Source organism: Stegodyphus dumicola, chromosome 3, assembly GCF_044657685.1.
Source record: "Stegodyphus dumicola isolate Sdum_Otavi_A_Nest chromosome 3, ASM4465768v1".
Classification (NCBI taxonomy): domain Eukaryota; kingdom Metazoa; phylum Arthropoda; class Arachnida; order Araneae; family Eresidae; genus Stegodyphus; species Stegodyphus dumicola.
The window spans coordinates 57,636,038-57,654,441 of NC_140770.1; the positions used below are offsets into that span (position 1 = coordinate 57,636,038).

General features: G+C 31.2%; 1 long non-coding RNA gene across 1 annotated transcript; it reads right to left on the reverse strand.

Moving 5' to 3' along the window:
- Positions 1 to 6,382: 6,382 nt before the first annotated feature.
- On the reverse strand, positions 6,383 to 18,056 carry LOC118184183 (uncharacterized). Its single transcript, XR_004757369.2, has 2 exons — positions 17,837 to 18,056; positions 6,383 to 7,515 (listed from the first exon to the last, which is right to left on the reverse strand). It is a non-coding gene; the product is annotated as an uncharacterized LOC118184183 (long non-coding RNA).
- Positions 18,057 to 18,404: the final 348 nt, after the last annotated feature.

The following is an 18,404-nucleotide window of genomic DNA, read 5'->3' on the forward strand; positions in this document are numbered from 1 at the left end:
GCAGATTTTTCATTATTTAATTTCTTCAAATATAATGCAGGACTCTAACATTTTGTGGCAACAGTTTGAAAAGTGAACCGACGTTTATGAGTCCGACGCAAAATCGCAAAACGAAAACAATAGTCCTTCAGGGACAAAGCCCCTTTGGACTAAAAAAACCACTGTGAAATTTTCAATCTGTTTGAAAGGTAATAAGAACAGTTTTGGTACAGTATCATAAAAAATAAATCAAGATACATAGTAGTAGTTGTATTGTAGTGTATTTACATACCACCATATTTTCTAATATAATTTTAAAAAAATCCACTGAAAATTTTAGTGTTTATATTAATCATTACAATATGCTAACTATGTGACAAGCAAATAAACGTTTTTGCTGACTACTTTTATTTGGAGCCAAAAGGTTATATGAAATTGTTCTGGGACAAAATTACTTGCTCACAGACGGAAAGGAATGAGCCCTGAAAAGACCGTAACTTTAAAAGACGCTTTTAAACTTCTCCTTAAACTGATCCGGTTCAAGAAGAACATACCGGCCAAATCGGGAACCTGTTTAGGAAACTGCGGTCCAGCCTTTCAAACGGAAAAATTCTAGCAGCTGCTGAAATGGGAGCAGTTGAATCAAATCATTCTCATTTGTTTAACTGTACAAGAGATTATGTTGCAAACAGCAATTACAGTGCACGGCAGAAAATGCTCTGAACAAAACAGGAGGAGATAATAAGTTGAGGTTGTCTCTTTCTCTTCTTGCTTGCGGATGTTCCCAATGTAATTTGAATGCTGCCTGATTCGCTTCATCGGTCCTTAATAAAAGTACGAAGTGGACAACTAAAAGGTTCGTTTATGTTGTGCAAGAAGGCGGATCGCTTTTGCGTTTTGAAAGAAGAAAGTGGCGCAATCAGATATATTGAAGGTGCTTTGACCGTGACCGCTGAACGAGCATCGGGGTCACAGACATCTGTTGTACAAACGATGACATCATGTCGGTTCTTCTTTTTGTTTGCAAGTTAATTTAATCTCTTCTGCTTTGCATCTTAGTCTTAAACTTTCATAAAATTTTGAGCAAATCTGTTCCCGTATATTACAGACTTCTTCACTTATAAATTCCGATAAACTGTTGTAAGTGAAGAATACTAAGCCAAAACTCTATCCGATGAGCCTAACTTATTGAATAGTGAACCCAGTAGTGATATAACTAGAATATAATAGAGTTGAGTGACTCGTGACTTTTTTTGGTGGAATGATTCCTCTGGAAAAGCTGATGACTCTTTCGGTTTATTAACAGACAATTCATAAGCAACTGAAGGGAACATGTTAACAGCAATTTAACTGGAGTTACTCAGTCAATGAATCAATTCACGATATATGTATATATATATACTATCATTAATCAAATGCATTTGAAATTCCAATATTTGGACGAACTACGACCATGACTATAGCCTGTTACTTTAAAACAGGCGCTGCAAGGTCGTAACTCCCCTTCCCTCATTGATGATCGTAGCGTACATTGTCCTGACTGCGCAAAGGAAATTATAGGGGATATTAGAAAATTGGAGGATTCGATTCTTTATCACGGATTTGGTAGAAAAAAATAGCCTTCGATCTTGAGGATTTTCTAAAGTAACAGACTGTACCTTAGGTTATTCAAGAAATCCGGATATTTGCTATTTTCGGAATATTATTATCCAGAATTGGCTTAAATTTTATTATAGTCCAAAAAGGTAATTACCGCAAGAGAGCAGATTTTGCTTTCGTTTGACGCATTTATTTAACAAAAATGTATTTACTTCAAAAATATAAATTACAATTAACTCCCATTTAGTTGAAATATTACAGAGGCAACAGTATTTTAAAATTTCCGTGCCATTATATTATGTTACGCAATTACAACATTTTTTATACTTACGACTTGTCAAAGTTGCTTTGCATGACATAAAAGATCTTTAATTTATTGGCCACAGGGTCTAGCATTTAGCAGAGTTCTAGGGAGTTGCCCATGAACATGTCAAGGCATCTTTAACTTACAAATTATAACTGCGAATTTTATAACAGTTTCGGTAATTATCACACATTTGAATAATTTTAAACTTTATGATTTAAATTGCATATGTAATTGATATAATTTAAAATACATTTCATTATAGTATATCAAACTGATATTAATTTAGAATATATTTAATTTATAATTGATAATTATTGGGATTAGCAGTATGTATATGTGTGGGTGGGTAGGTGGGTACTGTCAGTAGGAAATAAGAAAGTAGGAGGGAAATATCAAACATATATTTATTATCTAAAAGTAAATTAGGCAAATAAGCAGTTTTAGCTTGGCGTAGTTTTCTACGGAAATCTATGAATTTCGAGAGGGAACAGAAACAGGTCCCACGTCTTCAGGAGGAAAAAAGAATACTTTCATTGAAATATATTTATCCCTTATCTGTTCAGCCCTATATCATGGGCAAAACAGAGCAGATAATATGACTCTTTAAAACAAAATTTTAATTAAATTTTAGGATGTTTAAATTTTTTTTGAAAATTTTAATTGAATTTTAGGAATTACTCTTTTTACTCGTCCTAATTTCTGCCACATTCTTAACTTTAAATTTTGTACACAATCCGCAGTTTCTTCCCCTAAACTATTGTCATTTACATGTAGTAATTAAATCAATTAATAGCATTGTAAATTAAATAGTTATTTATTAACGAGTGATGTTTTTAGCTATGAATAATTTAAAATGCAGTGAAAGCAAATGTGAGTTTTATTTAAAACTGCGAACCAAATTCATGCTTTTTGTCTCAAGTTTGGACCGAGCAATACTATAACTGGAACTATTGGTTTAAATGCCGCAGACTATTGGGGTTAGTTTTTCTGGTCTATAGGTCAGACGATCGAAATTATCAGCTTAAAATACAGTGTCGTTCAGGAAAGGTTTCTTTAATCTATTTTTGTTACATAGCGCACTGTATTCAAGTACTTCCTTAAGATATACGTTGATTCAAATTCTGTAGCACTATTCTGCATTCCTTCGTTTAATGTAACTTACATTTTTTTTCTTTTTTCGAACTGTTCTTCCAATTTCTATTCATATTTTAACAAAAACATACCTAGTTAGGTAATTGCTCAAAATATTACGTGAACATCACGTGCTTTATAGTATATACGTCCTGAGAACGCGGTTGCTACACACACCACATTTGCACGTTGTGAAAACGCACTTTATAGCACATTCTATAAATATTTAGAAAAATACCAGTGCTATGATTTGAAATGCAAGTCCTCAGAACACGGTTGTAACACGAACTACAATAGCCCATCCTGTAGAACATGCCGGTCTTTCTCCACCAGTTGCAAAGTTTAATCGACTGGCTGACTAGAGCGAGGTGCATCTTTGCTATCGAAACTTCCGGAATGGAATCGAGCAAACCATTCCTAGGTCCTTGGATCACTCACATCATTCTCACCATACACTTCATAAATTTTTCGACATGATTTTGCAGCCTTTTTACCTTTTTTATAGTAAAAAAGCATCACATAACGAATTTCTTCAGATATTTCACTTATTTCAAATCAATATACCTTTTTACGCAAGCAACGAATTAGAAAACTATTTTCACAAACAATGAAAGCTGAATGTCGCCTTTTAAGCACATGTTCGTTTGATACAATCGGGTGAGTGTTGCCGGATATGTAGGCATCAACACCATCTAGTGGGAAAAAGAAACGCGGAGACTTTTTATATGACCCAATATCAGAAAGTGTGATCATTGAAAGTGTGGTGAAACGTTTATGTATTTTCATCCATCCGTATGTGACAAAGATTTGATCACATTTATCAGGTTTAAAGTTTTATTTCATTATAAACTGTATATTTTCTTTATGACTGTGATTAGAACTAAATGATTCCTTTCTGAAGTTACTTTTTATACTAATAACTTGATATGTTACTTCTTTCTATGTTTCTTGAACTTAATTGATTTTTAGTAGAAGGCTTTAAGAACTGAACTGAAGAACTGAAGGCTTTAAGAACTGAAGGATGACTTTAAGAACAGAGTGCTTTGAACGTTTATGAAAAGCTAATGTTACTTTTGCATAATTTCGATAGAATTTATGAAGCGAAGCAACAGAAAATAATAATATTTAGGGAAAAGGTTAGTTATTTTTGTAGTTTGTTAAGCCCAATGATATTAGATAACTGGATAAAGAAATTATGTGCTTCGGTACAAGAAAATTAAGTTTTGGATGCTTTTTGATTCCTCGAAGAAGGTAAATAATTGGTCAAAGTCGCTCAAATTGTGAACAATTTATTTGAAATTTTGTTCAATGCTAAAATAAATTTTATACATTTTTCCATTTGATACTACATTACTGTTGATATTTATAACTATTATGCGTAAAGTTTATCCATTTAAATGTGTTGGTTTTCGCATTTTTTGTTTTAGACATGAATTATTTTCTTTCATATTTTTGGTGCATCAATAATAAAATTGAAAAAATAGTTTGTCACCCTCAAAAATGTGATATATCTATTAAATTTTAATCGTAATAACAACTCACAAAAAATAATTTTGCCCCAAATCAAATGCAAATTTTCAAATATGTATATTGGGAAAGTATTTTAAATTGTTTTATGTAAAAAATAAAATTTAACTAATTTATTACAGCGGATAAATTGTGTCCAAAGAAGATGTTGTTTTAGTTTGTTAATACATTACTTGCATAATTTAATGGATGCCATGCATCAAAACATGTCAGAAGATGCTGCTTTCATCGGCTAATTAGCTGCTATATTGTTTGAGAACTCAACAAGAGAAGCTGAATTCTTGGGAATTGTGTGTTACCTGTTGAAATTATTTCAAAATTAGTGTCTACAATTTCATCTTCATAGCTTCTTTTATGTAGTTTAAAGAATAACTATTCTACAGTTTCCCCACGGTAATACCACAAGCTGTATATTTTTCGGACATATTGTGGCATTATATTGGAACTAAATACTATTGAATTAATATTTTTGTCTTCCATATCTCTGGCTGTATGTAACTTCAAGTAGTAGAAAACTTGCAATGCCATTAGGAAAAATATATTGTGCAGCAGAAGCGCCATTTGATAGAAGTCATTCACGTATGACTCACCAATGCCATTTGTGTAATTACTGTTCGATATAAAAAATAATGAAAATTATCTGATGTGGACACGATATGACTTACTTGTACGGCCTATTAAATTATGCACATTTTTTGCTTCCATTTAAACTTATTTCCTCGAATTTCATTAGAGACGTATCAGTCGATTTAGTTCTCACTCCGCGGCGAGGTAAAAAATACATAGAAACTCAAAACATCTTCATTAAAAATTATAAAATACTGAAAAATTTACAAAACCAAGTAAGTTAAATAGGAAGTTAAATGCAGTTAAAATTTTGTTAACAATTTAAATTAAAAGTTCTAACTGACTTAATTCGTTATTCTACTAAGAGTTTCAAATGTAAACAAATGGTGGTCTCGTTAGGCTTAGCAACACTTAAACAACTTTTAAATTGCTGATAATTTAAACAAATGGTGGTCTCGTTAGGTTTAGCAACAATTAAACAACTTTTAAATTGCTGATAATTCTACAACTATTGCACGCAGGATTAACTAAAGACATAAAAACTTTAACCGCAATATGAGAATAACAAAATTTAATCCTTTTAAATAACAAATGCGCAGTTTTAGAAAGAAAAAGGAGGACTACATGTTATAACAGTCCTACATCAAAATTTCAACGTTCTACAACCTTTTTTTAACGCTCTATACTTGCGTATGTACGTATGTACAGATGTCATGAAAACAATCTCTTCTGAATCCAATTTAAATCTGTTTGAAATTTTTACAATCTGTTTTGAAAGAAAACAATCCTTTATTCTGTCTGTACGTATAGATGTCACGCAAAAATCATTCAAATGGATTCGAGAGAAGTCAGAATTGATGTTTTCGGTGAAATATGATACCCGAAATTTTTCGCGATAACAGTACTTACTTACTTTACTTTGTATAAGGAAACAAAAAGCAACAGTTGTTTATTTTAGGTATGACTTAATTAGGTACTCTTCTGTTATCGGGACCAGGTTCAGAAATATATGTATGCATGGGTATATATGGATGCATGTGTTCATGTATGCGTGTATATATGTCCGTACGTATGTATGTGCATATATACACACAATATATGAGCATAGATTCATACGCACGTGCATACATGCATACATTCCTGAATCCAGCCCCTATACCTGTACCCTTTATTAAAAAGCTTTCAGTTCTGAAGTTACTTGTAAAATATACCAGGAAGAAAGTTTGCATTTTAAGAATTCTAAGGCTTTAAGAAAAAAAAATGAGAAATTAATTATGATATGAAAACATATTTATTTCATTTAATACACAGAAACACATACTCATTTAAAATGTATACAAAATTGTGATGATGTGAAGTCACATATTGAAAGCGTTTGCTTACATGCTGTTTCAGGCCCGCTTGAATATAATGGATGCATGTCCTTCGAACACTCTCAACATGGGATTTTGTACTATGAAAAATGATCCCTTGATTCATTGGCTATGACATGAAAAAGTGAAACTGAGTGAATATTGAACTGCCATTCAGCAATAATAAAGGATTTGAAACGCTAACAGCCAAATTTAAATAGCGAACTTGCTAGAAGTATTAAGATTAAAATAATTCCTTAATAGACAATATTTACTGGGTTACATAACGTTTTTCTATTTATATTTAGATTACGAAGATAAGGTTTCTCAAAGCACAGTAATGATGCCACACAAAAGAAAAAATCTATAAGTTGCTCGCGGCTATAAAGTTTAAAAAAAAGGTATTTAAAAAGATAAAAAGGATAATTAAGATAAAAAGTTTTTACATAAAGCAATTTGTGATAGACAATAGCTTCCAAAAATAAACCGTGCATTCCATATTTAACTACATTTTACATAAATTTTTTCACACATATTTAATAACACCTAATGGTGATGGATATTTTGCAGTTAATAGTTTTATAATTATTGCGCATAATGTCAAAGTATGGGAGAATTTCCTTATGTCCTTATGACAAAATAAATGAACGAAAAATTAACTCAGTTCGCCTACAGGTGTTTTTTATGTTAAGAGCCGTAGTTCTGTATCTCGAAGTCTTTGAAGTTCTCAGTTTATAAAAGAAGACTAGGTCTTTGTTTTGCTCTTTACTTGTCCGCTTGCATTATCAACCATGATGGTGATGCATGGGAATGAAGATTGGAATCGGGATAGGTTGGGATTTATGATGACCCCCTCCTTGCTTCTGGAGGACCTTCGCCAGAATTCCAGTCAGTATGAGGAGTTCTTCCATATTATTTTGATGTCCTCCTTTTTTGTGACCTCCTCCACCACCTCCGCTACCGGCCTCAGCGATAGCAACAAGCTCGAACATAAATGTTGCTATGATAATGCCAAGAAGAAATGTTGCTTTTCTCTGCGCGTGCATCGTTAATCTGCAAAGTAAACAAATATGTACTATAACAGATGAAAGGGAAAAAATTACATAAAATGTTTTCAAGCAATTTATTAGAATGCTTATGATAAGTAAAAATATACAATAGATTCTCTCCAGTATAATATTACAGGGTGTAGAGTAATTAGGATTTTTTTGGAGGCCGGACAGCTGAAAAATTAGCAAACATCTTCGCCGGGAATCGAACGACGGACATCTGGAATACCGGCCCAGCGTTCAGAACCACTACACCACGAAGGCACGCTAAGAAATACCTTATATACTGGCGATTGGGGTTTTTAGGGGACCCAGTCGCCAAATCCTGGGTGTGGAGAGTCATCATCCACAATCCTTTTAGTTCAGGCGCCACTGTAGAGGCATTAGGAGTTTTTTGGAAGCAGGCAAGATGAAAAATAAGCAGCCACCTTCGCAGGAAATCGAACCACGGACCTCTGCAATACCGGCCCAGCGAGCAGAACCACTACACCACGAAGGCTCGCCAAGGAAGGTGAGAGAAATACCTTATATACTCCCCTTTTAAAGAGCGACTGGGGTTTTAGGAGACCCAATCGCCAAACCCAGGGTGGGAAGAAATCCTCATCCTCCACCCTTTTAGTTCGGTCGCCACTGTAGAGACATTAGGTTAATTCGAAAAGCCGGAGAGACGAAAAATTAGCAAACGCCTTCGCCAGGAATCGAATCACGGACCTCTGGAATACCGGCCCAGCGTGCAGAACCACTACACCACGAAGGCACGTTAAGAAATGGGAGAAATACCTTATCAGGAAATTAAATCGAAACGTTTAGCATATTATTATATCAAAAGAAGGTTCTTTTTATCTACTTCGAAAATTATATCATTTATCATTCATGATTAAATTACATATATAAGTTACATAGAAAAATTTAAATTTTAGAATTCCGTCTTTTCGATTCAAACTTGTTTACGAATTTTCCTTTGCTTACGATTTTTTTTCGAGGAAACTTCAAGAAATTAATTTTATCAACATATTATAATGCAGCATACTATATTTAAAAGATAAACTAACAACTTTTGAATTCATATCTTACTTTTTGATAATACCTACTCATTATTTCATTTCTTTTTTAGTTAATTTAAGACAAGTACCTTATTGTTCAAAATAGTATGTAGAGAATGTCCCTAAAACTAAATGTATCTTCTAACAAGTCCTCCAATAGACAGGTAAGGAATTTATCGTCATATCTAACATGAAACAGAACTTAAGAAGAATGTAAAAGACCCTTTCATGTAAAATTATATAAGTTGAATAGAAGCACACATGATGCTTACAAATCAACCAGCATTTGTGGTGAGAACTCAAAAGCAGATCTTCGATGTGAATCTAAATCTAAATAGCTGCAGTTAAAGGTTGCGCAGAGAAATTTAAATTGAAAAAGTTGGCTGTTAAGCCTACACCTGCGTGACAGCCCTATCGGAAAGAATATAACAACGCCGTAGACAGAAACGCTTACCTTAAAATATAAGCTAATAACGTGGCATTCAGCATGCAGAACACGCTTTGTCTATATAATCTCAGACTCTCAGCCACAACTCGTAGTGAAACAACTTAAAAACAGAAACAGTCAAGCTGAAATTAAACTTGTAGCAGTAGTCAAAGATTACACAGTTTAAATCTTTTTTGAAGCTGGCCCAATTATGCTACCCGAGTGTCAAAATCAATTCGCCGACAGCAAAGTCGCAACTTACAACTATTAAGTTGTAAGGAATTAAAACGTAGCGTGCACGCGCAGGCCACATCACGCTCTGTCTTGAAATCAATCCAAAAAGCTTAGTTTAAATACTATCTAACTCATTTAGATTCTATGGAGAAAGCGGAAAGGATAAGTTATAGTAAAGGCTGAAATTCTAAATAACTGGTTAATTTAAATTATAACCTTACATAGCTATAACATGAAAGTGGGTAAATACTCTCGTCTTATAAAAGCTTAATTCAAAGTTGAATCAAAAGTCGAGAAATTTGGATTTTTAATTGGAATTTGGATTAAGAATAAATTTCTAATTGAAATTATGTATTAAATATTACTGAGAACAACTGCATGGGTAAATAAGCGTATTCTTTAAAGAAAGGATCATTCTATATTAAGCATGCAAGTAACACATTTTTTTTTTTTTTTATTTAAGCATAAACTTTCTTATCAAGAATAAAGATGCCTCTTTTTTTTTTTTTTTTTTTTTTTTTTTTTTTTTTTTTTTTTTTTTTTAAAGTCCAAAGGAGTTTTGTCCCTCAAGGACAATTGTTTCCGTTTTGTGATTTTGCGTTGGTTCACTATAAATGTCCGTTTCACTTTTCAAACTGTTGCCACCCAATGTTAGAGTCCTGCATTATATTTGAAGAAATTAAATAATGAAAAACCGGCATAAATGTATGTATGTTTCTCGCATTCTGATAAAACAACGGTACATAAAGCCATCGAGTTTCGAATGACGTAATCCTACTGCGAATATGGGCATGTGGAAGCCCAAATTTGAAATTTGTTTCATGATCGATTTCATATTATGTAAAACTTTAACGAATTGTTGATTAACAAACTCAAGGATTTCAAAGCGACCAATGAGAACATTGCACAGAAAAAATACTTTTATCTTTAAACACTTTTATGGTGAGAAGAACGTGATATTTAATATATAAAGGTAACAGACAAATTATTAAAGAAACGACCCTTTGGACCGAATTTAAAACCTGAATCCTTTCAAATTTTTATAATTTTTTATTTTAATATTTTTTCTTTTTAAGTAAAATGTAAATTACTGCTTATTAGTCTTACATGATATATTTTTAGCCGTCATACAACACTTGAAGGAGTTTGGTGCAGTATTTTATTTTATTTTATTTTATTTTTTGGTTTTAAAAAAATTGTTTTCTTTCTTCTTTTCTACTGTTCCTATAATGTGAATTCATTTTCATTAGAAAGGATGTAACTGTCACGAAACTGAACATGTTAATTTGAGTTTTGAATTGGAATGGAAAGGAAATTGTTAGCCTAGCGAAAACCTTTATCAAAGTGAAATAATTTTCGTAAAATTAGAAGACTTTTTATACAGGTTGCGGTTATAAAGAAGATAAGAAGAAATTCTAAACTAAAAATAAATTTAATAAATTAACAAACTGTTAGCTTTTAATCTCTACATATAATGAAAGAAAGAGTCTGTGTGCCTTTCGTTCGTGCTGCGCGTAAGCTAATAGACCCAAGGCTACAAAATTTGGTTCGTAGGTGCATCTAGACAAGAGCCAGTGCACCTTGAAGCGATTTTTTCAAAGTTCGAATCAGATATTTTTAAATTTTATCTTTTTTGATGAAATCGCGTCATTTTGAATAGTTTCATTCTTTTAAAAATGGGGTTTTGGCAACAGTTTTTCATTCAGTGCTTTTTATGCTCGACTGCTGGCTGTTGAAACCATTACTGTTGCCACTTGGAAAAATGAGGGCGATAATTCTGTGCAGTTTTTAAATTTAATGTTTGTCTTGGATACTGGAGGTTTGTTGAGAGAAGACAACGGGAAGTTGAGTAATTTATTTATTAGGATAATTAATATTTTGTATTAAGGGATATTGCTTATTTCATTGTAATTTTGTTGTATGTAATATTTTTTTGATAAAGCTATCCTGCAGAGTAAAATTCTGTGCAGTTTTTAAATTTAATGTTTCCTTCAGCCAGTTTTCCGGTACATTTAAAAGCCAGACGCTGCGAGTATGTAATAAAACACATTTCAAATGAATATGCACAATATGTCGCTAAGTATTTCAGAAAACACCACAATCTATCAAATTTCATATAAATACGCAAACTATAAAAAATCAGTAATTCACATCTTTATATTTGAAACTAGAACTAAATCTGAAAAATTGAAAACGGGCTCATTGAGTCCTTTTGTGTCTCAAATTCGAGACTCTATTAAAAAAATACCATTTTTTTGCAAGATGTTGAATACATGCCCTCTTCAGCGAAATAAAATTTCTCACCTTACCGAAATTTTTTATTGAATATTTTTCTGATATTATACTGAATTTAAGCTAATAAAATTTAGGCATACTATTGTATGAAAATACATGATCCTGAAGAAGACGGATCTAGGTGAGTAGCTCTCAAAATTGACAAAAATATATTTCACATTAATAAATTGTTTTTGGCTTCCATTTATATTTCACATATATTACGAGTATTTTATAAGTGTTGTGAATAATTTATATGCAGTGTCAATATTTAGGCTAATTGGTTCTCTTAGGTATATTAAAAGAAACATGCAGTGGGCAGTAAGTGTTAGAAGAGTAGTAATAAAATAAAAGTGAGTATTTAGTATATAAAATTTTACAAATAAAGTATTTAGAGGAAACGATATCAACTTAAAATTTTCCTTATGAAAATTTGAAGATGCTACGGGTATTAATGCAATATAAATTTGGTGGTTGTTAAACCTAATTTTATGTTTTAAGCATATTCAAGACAAATACATTTTGCAGTTAAAATTATAACATGAAAATCAAATAAAAGTAAACCTTTATAAATTTAGAGTAAAAAACTAAAAGTTAGTTTAGTTTTAGAATTTAGAGTAAAAAATGTAATCTTGCAGTGTCTTTACTGCATATTTGAAGTATTAATATTAGGAAACATATTACATATGTTACCCTCTTGGGTTAATTTTTTTTAGAACTATTGATAGATACATGCATTTCGTAATTTGTGTTGGAATATCAATATAAATATATAGTAATAAAATAACAGTAAAAATAATATTAACTAATTTTGAATAATAAATAACATTCATTAAAATTATTTATTAAATTAAAAAAATCTAAAAGGATTTGGATTTTAAATTACGTCCAAAGGCGCGTTTTTTTAATATTTTGTGTGTAACCTTTATTTACAAAACATCACGTTCTTCGCACTTAAACCATAAAATTCAGTTCAAGAGCAGTATCGCAAAATAATCTTGCGCGCTGGAGATAAAAATGTTTTTCCCCCCGTACAGTGTTGCCATTGCTCTCTTAAATCGTTGAGTTTGTTAATCACAAATTCGTTGAAGTTTTACAAAATATGAAATAAATAATAAAATAAATTCAAAATTCCAAATTTGGGCTTCGACATGCCCGTATTTGCTGGAGGATTACGTTATTCAAAAGTTACTGGCTCTGGGTACCGTTGTTTTATCAAAATGCGAGAATCGTACGTGCATTTATGCAGATTGTTCATAATTTAATTTCTTTAAATATAATACAGGGCGATAATATTTGGTAGCAACAATTTGAAAAGTTAAACAAGGCAGAATGTGAATCAACGCAAAATGCCAAAACGAAATTAATAGTCCTTCCAGGAAAATTGCCCCTTAATCAAAAATTTTAGGATTTTAACACACATATATATATATATATATATATATGAATGATAGAATATGTCCAAGATTAAACTCAGTTTGTCTTAATCTAAAAAGTGGTCTAACTTTCTAGACTGCTGCATAAATTTTCGTTCCACTTTTTGCCTTCTATTTCTAGAACAATTCTAGAACACAAAATAAACACAACAATAAGGATAACTGAAAGATTTAACTATAAAAACGCCAAAGAAGAAATGTTAAATATACTAAAAATTAGCAAAAAGTATAAGCGTGCATAAAATTTGAGAACTTTAGTTTCGAAGGTTAAGTGTAACCTCCTTTCTCAGCTGCAGGAGATAAATTAATTGTCGTCATTGACAAACTCACTATCTGTTAGCAACAACGCTCAAGGTCAAACAACGAGGTTTTTCACCACTGCGGACTGAAAGTTCCAAACTTTCTCCTGAATTTAAATTCTTATTTCTTTTTAAAACCACTTCATTTACAAATTCCGGCGCAGAAGAAACAGAAGAAGTATAGGCAAGAATTTAACATGAAATTAATCATGTTGTGCTAATCGAAGTAAAGTTTACATAATGGGCTACTACATACGGAAATTGGAAAAAATAAGAGCAGAGATCTTAGATACATAAAAAAAGCACTGCATAATTAATCAATTCATCAAATGTTATTTACACAGTTTGTTTATAGATATGTTTCCTATTATGCTAATTTTAAATTTGAGAGTGTAATTAATTTTTATGTTTAATTTACAAGTCTGTATCAAATTTATTCCGATATGATCAATTGTGAATACTAGTTATAGTTTTAATTATGATTTTAAAATAGGAGAAATGTAATTTCTTATATTTTAACACCGCAAACCTTTGATTCTGAAATTCATCATTTTTCTTTAAATATTTCTACCATTAAATCATTCATTCATAATTAAATATTCTAAGAAACAGGACGCTTGATGAAATCGCAGACTTTTTTCGAATTATTGGTTGTCGGAAGTAAAGGTTTCTCAGCAGAAATGGCGGTTTAAATGTGCCCAACAAAATACTTTATTTTTTAAAAAATGGAAATATTTTTTTGCAAATTTGTAGCATATAAATGTTCTTGCTTAAAAATGAAAAATAATGTTCGGCATATTCTGAAGTACTATTTCATAATCTAAGATAATCGTTATTTCTTTAGGCAAATTAGTATTCCCCTTAAAGCTGTTAACAACGACATGATAACATGCAGTTTTGATGCTCTTTCATGTGGGGTTCAGATCACACGGTTTTTAAGTTTCTCAGGTTTTTATTCTGTCGTTCATGCCACGGGTTATATCGTTAAAGTCACTGTTGTCGGTCATTCCAAATCATAATGTGATTAATTTTGCTTCATTTCTAAGATGTTAATAAATAAATTAATGCTTTCTAGATTTTACACTGAAATCAACGGTTTCCGACAGGGTCGATAGACTTCCTAGGGATCGATGCGATGTGATTTTAAAGGGGGTAAATGATAATCAATGAAATGGTGCTTGATTCCATTATAAGGTATTTCTCCCGCCTTCTTAGCATTCCTTCGTGGTGTAATGGTCAGCACACTCAACGCGTTTTCGAGAGGTCCAAGGTTCGAGTCCCGTCGAGGCCATTGCTCATTTCTTCAGTTTCCTGCTTTAATAAAAAAACCTGATGTCTCAACAGTAGCATCCGAACTAAAAAAAGGTGTTGGATGATGATTTTCCACCACCAAGATTTGGTGATTGGATCCCGTAATCTCCAGTCGCCATTTAAAAAGGAGAATATATAAGGTATTTCTCCCACCTACTTAGCATGCCTTCGTGGTGTACTCGTCAGCACACTCGGCGCGTATTCGAGAGGTACGAGGTTCGAGCTCCGGCGAGGGCATTGTTCATTTCTCCAGTTTCTAGCTTTATTAAAAACCTTATAAGGTATTTCTCCCACTTCCCTAGCGTGCCTTCATGGTGTAACGGTAGCACTATGGGCCAGTATTCCAGAGGTCCGTGGTTCCATTCCCGGCGAAGGCATATTTTGCATATTTGTTCATCTTTTCTGCTTCCAATTAACCTAATGATTCTACAACCTAATATCTCTACACCATTGATTACAAAAAATATTGAAGTGATGATTAATTCTTTATAGAAATAAAGTTGTATAATGCAATAAGAAGTAATTGTCTAAAATAAATGTAAGGAAAACGTACACTAAAATCATTTAAATATTTTAAAAATCAGTCACATTTTTTTAAATATATAATTGATTTTTTAGATAAGTTAAATGTAATAAAATAAAACCCAAAGGGCAGGAAAATGTAATAAAAAATGTACGAAAAGCATAGAACTGGAACTGAAAACCAGAAACAAGTTGAATATTTTGAACAAAGTGATTAAAAATGAAATTAAGCAGTCTTATGCCAAATATAATAAAAAGAATTGCATCAGTACATCAAGCGTAGTCCATTGCATTCATTAAAATGAATTTTCATGTAAATTAGAATCTGTGATTTTGGTTCTGCAAACTGTTTATATTTGCAAAAATTTAAAAACACTAATATAAAAATAATTAAACCTTAATCTAATAAACCATTTTTTTCAAAATTTTTTATTTCTTAGTCCTATTGATATCTTTTATTTATGTACGTGAAATTATTTCTATTATGTTGTAAGTTGTGTAAAAAAATGCAGGCGAACCGATGGAAAAACCATTTTTTTAAAAGGGGTCGATACAATGGAAATCCCTGATTTAGATGCTTCATTAAAATCACATTTTACATGCTTTAATAAAATTGAATAATTCGCGCTAACATATTTCCTATTATATCAACCAGAAACGCGGTTTACTTTCTTTCTGTCTTCTGATCGATTCCATTTAAAATTCGGTATAATGAATGTTTTATCACAAATCCATTTACTAGATCAAAACCAAAATGCTACAAATCATTTCGTAAATTTAATTCTTAAATTCATAAATCATTTTGTATTTTCGTAAATTTTAATAAATACAGAAAATCTTTTAAACTTATTATTAACTGATAACTTCTGTTTATATGGATATAATTTCTTAGTAAACATTGTCAGTTAAGTACAACAAATTTAGTTTCAAGATGATTATTATACATTGAAAATTGAACGCAGTGAACACAAGGCAAATGTATGCTCCTTAATAATGCAAAGCTGTTATGAACTTCATACAATGCCAAAAAAGGAATATATAGTTTTGGACGACAACAGGTAAGCCTCATATAGGTCGTAGCATAGCATTGGAAGAGTAAATTTAACAAGTTCTTTAATTATAACTGTTTAATCGTCCCTTGCTATGACGATAGTATACGTTACTATATGTATATATATCGCATATTATGTATATATATATATATATATATAGATAGATAGATAGATAGATATCTAGAGCTGTGATTCGATCTTTTAGCCTGTTATAGTATATTAGATTTATGCTATATTACACTACCAGAGTATTTAATATCAACTCGGCATGGCAAATGTTTACAATGCAAAGACCGGAACATTTTTAACTTATTTTCTCATGGCTGGACAAATAGCTATTTCTCAGAAGAATTTCTCTCGTTTAACATGGGCTATTATAAATTATCTTTTCCATTATACGTGAACATTGACCATGAAACTTTTTTAAGATGTCTCAGGCTGTTTTTTTCTTTGTTATTTGAAACAATTAACGTAGGAAATGTATTTCGTCTTTGTGCTAAATAAGTCATTTTAAGAGCACAGATGACAGATTTCAAGAACATAGACGACAGCCTTTTAGTATAGTTTAAATAAAATAAAAACTAAACTAAAAACGTTTATAAAAAGCTACATCACATAATGCGATTAAAAATTAACAAATAATGGTCACCACTATTTGTGTGTTTCCGTAACTTAAAAATAAACACTATTTAGAAGTTGACTTTCGGCTGCTATTAATTCGATTCCAGCTAAGGTAGATTAAAAACTTGCAGTCTGACAAATACAAAAATTAACTTGCCAAATATAGTCTGCTAGATGAGCGTCTTAAAATATATAGCTTTATTGGCGTGTTGCCACAGCATTTTTCTAAATTTGCTAACTATTAGAATTTAACCTAAAATGCATTCTGATGACGGTTGATAGAATAAGCAGAATGCACAGAAAAGGATTAATATGCAAATAACGTGTCAGCTTAGACGAATCTTGCAGTATAATGTAGCGAAATTTAATATTAAAAATATATAGAAAGATATCATTTATACTCATTTCTTCACTTTTTCCATTATTGAAAATATGTTTACTCGATATTTTTTTAAATATGTTTATAGCCTCTGCACAATTTAAGTATTATTATTTTTGAAACATATTCAATAATTAAGCTAATACATTCGAATCCTTAGTTACAATAACAATAAATCACTCTTCTGTTCTAAAACACTTTGAAAATATTAAGATCATTTTGCAAATGAACTATCTTTTGAGCCAGTATAGCATTTTAAAAGGAGTATAATAGGATAATTGAAATTAGAAGCTTTAAAATTTATATATTGTGTGATATATAGAAAAGGACATTAATAATATATTAAATTTTCAAATATCTTATGCGTGTAAAAATTTCTCTGTATAAGAAAAGAAATGAAAACATATTCCTATGCAAATTTAAAAAACTCAATGGAAGATTTACGTAATTACTAACACAGAAATAACGATAAAAGCTGCAAAGCCCTTGAAAAAATTTTTAACTTTTAAAAAATTAAAAACAGCGTTTTATCATAAATAAGGTATTGTTTAAAAGGTAATTTGTTTTCTCAAAACTTTCTAGCCATCCGAATAGTAAGCATTTTCAAAAGAAAATTACTTTAAAAGCAAATTTAAATTTTGATCTTTATAATTTGAAATTCATTCGTGTATAAATCTCGATAAATAACATTACGCGGGAGTGAAAAGACTATCTCTAATAGACGTACCTTTTAGTAAGTGGGGAAACAATAGAAATCCTGCGTGCCTTTCGCTTAAATGTTGCTATAGTAAAGAGCAGTCAGAATGATTCTAAGAATGGAAATCAGAAAAATCTTTTTATACTCAGGTAACGAAGTACGAAATGTAACCATTTTTCCTCTTCCCCTGCGGCCAGAAGGAAAGAAAAATTTAAAATCCAGGCCGAGATCTCACCACCAGTGAGGCAGAAAAAAGAGCCGTTACTAGAAAGCTTTCGATTAAAGTGCTTTATGAGAGAAAAACTTTTCTTTTCTTTTCGATTTTATCGGTTGTTTCTTATTCTTTTTTTTTTCTTTCCGAGTTTAGAGTTCAAGGATTGAATACACCTTTTGCATTTTTATTGTTTCAAAAGGTGTGGATATTTCATTTTGTAAGTATATGTATGTTTTTACAGTCATATCGGAGCAGATAATATTTTGATAATTAATTAAAATCTTAATTTTTTAAGAGCAGATAATATTTTGATAATTAATTAAAATCTTAATTAAAAAATGTGCTTTCTTGCACTTTTAGAGGATTTAAATTAATAATTTTAAT